Source organism: Echinops telfairi, unplaced genomic scaffold, assembly GCF_000313985.2.
Source record: "Echinops telfairi isolate 266 unplaced genomic scaffold, ASM31398v2 ScPeMD7_3;HRSCAF=10, whole genome shotgun sequence".
NCBI classification, from domain to species: domain Eukaryota; kingdom Metazoa; phylum Chordata; class Mammalia; order Afrosoricida; family Tenrecidae; genus Echinops; species Echinops telfairi.
The window spans coordinates 10,182,576-10,184,317 of NW_022103899.1; the positions used below are offsets into that span (position 1 = coordinate 10,182,576).

General features: G+C 40.1%; 1 non-coding gene across 1 annotated transcript; it reads right to left on the reverse strand.

Annotated features, from left to right (window-relative positions):
* Positions 1–1,018: 1,018 nt before the first annotated feature.
* Positions 1,019–1,175, reverse strand: LOC115872219. Its single transcript, XR_004047744.1, has one exon. It is a non-coding gene; the product is annotated as a U1 spliceosomal RNA (small nuclear RNA).
* Between the last annotated feature and the right edge of the window lie 567 nt (positions 1,176–1,742).

Here is a 1,742-nt window from a genome sequence, read left to right on the forward strand (position 1 = left end):
TGCTTTTGATCTTCGAGCACAATCTCTGACCATGTGCTCCTGTGCTTTTATGATTTTATGATTTTCAGTGACAGGCAATGTTTCAAACAGGCTATCCACAGTGTTTACATTGACTAATTCCTCCAAAGTGGTCATGGAACGTCTGTTTCTGCCTAGTCTGCTCTGAGTCTGGAAGCTCTGCTGACGCTGTTCCCTCTGGGTGACCGTGTGGCACAGCTTTCATCATCACAGCAACACAGAAGCCACCACAGTGTGACACACACACACCGACAAGCGGTGGCTTGCCATACCATTAAGGTAAGGTGACCAGATTTTAACATTGGTAAAGCGGGACAAAAGCGAGACACCATGGATAAAACCCATATCCTGGTGAAATAGCCACATGGCAGCTGAAAACTGTATACCCTAGCTTGTCCAAAAATCGGGACTTTTTTAAAGCGCCGTGGGACACAGGAAAAATTGTTAAATATCAGGACTGTCCCACCCAAAGTGGGACATCTGGTCACCTTACATTAAGGGATACTTTCTAAATAATAATATTTTGATATTTTAAGTATTGTTTATTGAGAATTTTTGACATATAGTCAGTCACTCTGGAACCATAACCTGCATCACGATATAGAATGTTACCATCTCCTCATAAATGTTCTTCATACCTGATTACAGTTCACTCTCCAAGGACTGGAGCCCTACTTTCTATAGCAGTAGCTTAAAGACATTACCTGGAAGCGTCCAAGTTACTTGCCTTATCTTGGGGTTCTGTTCTGTGACTGTTGTAAATTGATTCTCACTTGTGCACTACATCTTTTTTTTTAGTTTAGTTTTCATTGTTATTACTATTTTAAAATATTTTATTGTGAATATTGTGAGGTGAGGTGTTATATTTCTAACCATCACTTTTGTGTTCAGTAGTTTAATTTACTTGTCAACCACCCAATAGCTTACTCTCTCCTGCCTCCTTCTTTCACGTATTACAAGCTGGTTTACCCAAGTTAATACCTATAACCCCTTTATTCTTTTTTGCAAATGCAGTCCCCCACTACCACAAATTATGCAGTTGAGTTTCCCACATTTGGGGAAATCCAGGGGTCAGCACACCCGGCCTGCAATGCTTGGGCCTCTCCCTGGGAAATCTGCCTTCATTATCATGGTATCTCCCCTGCCAGGTTAAGTACAGTAACCCCTTTATTCTGTTGCTTCAACTTCCCCTATCTTACTCCCTCCCTCATTAACCTCCAAAGTGTGTTACCTTTGAAAGGAAAGTCTTTATATTGTCTTTTCCCTCAAACAATATTTTCCCTTTTGTTATTGAATAATTTCACTCAGTATAATGACTTCTAGGTCAGTCCATACCATGGCATGCCTGATGGTGTCATCATTGTTGTTTAGAGGGGATTGAGGTTAAAAAAAAAATGAGGTTAGAATGGTTGTTAGGTGGTCTAAGTGTAACCCAATGAAATGCTTCCTAATTTGGTATCATCCTCACAGTCTTTCCTATGTTGAGCCTCTCGTTGCATCCACGGAGTCAATCTGTCTCCGTGAGGGCCTTCTTCCTTTCCGGTGATTGTCTACTTCACCGAGCTCCAAACCACAGATGATATTTTAAGAAAGTCTGTGGAAGAGCAGTTGCATAAAGAAAAATGTAGATGTTCATATATGTTATAATTTTGTTCCCAGCTTAAACCTAATTCAAAGGTCAATATAGGATAATTTATTCCAAACTAATGTATGGAGTCTAAAAT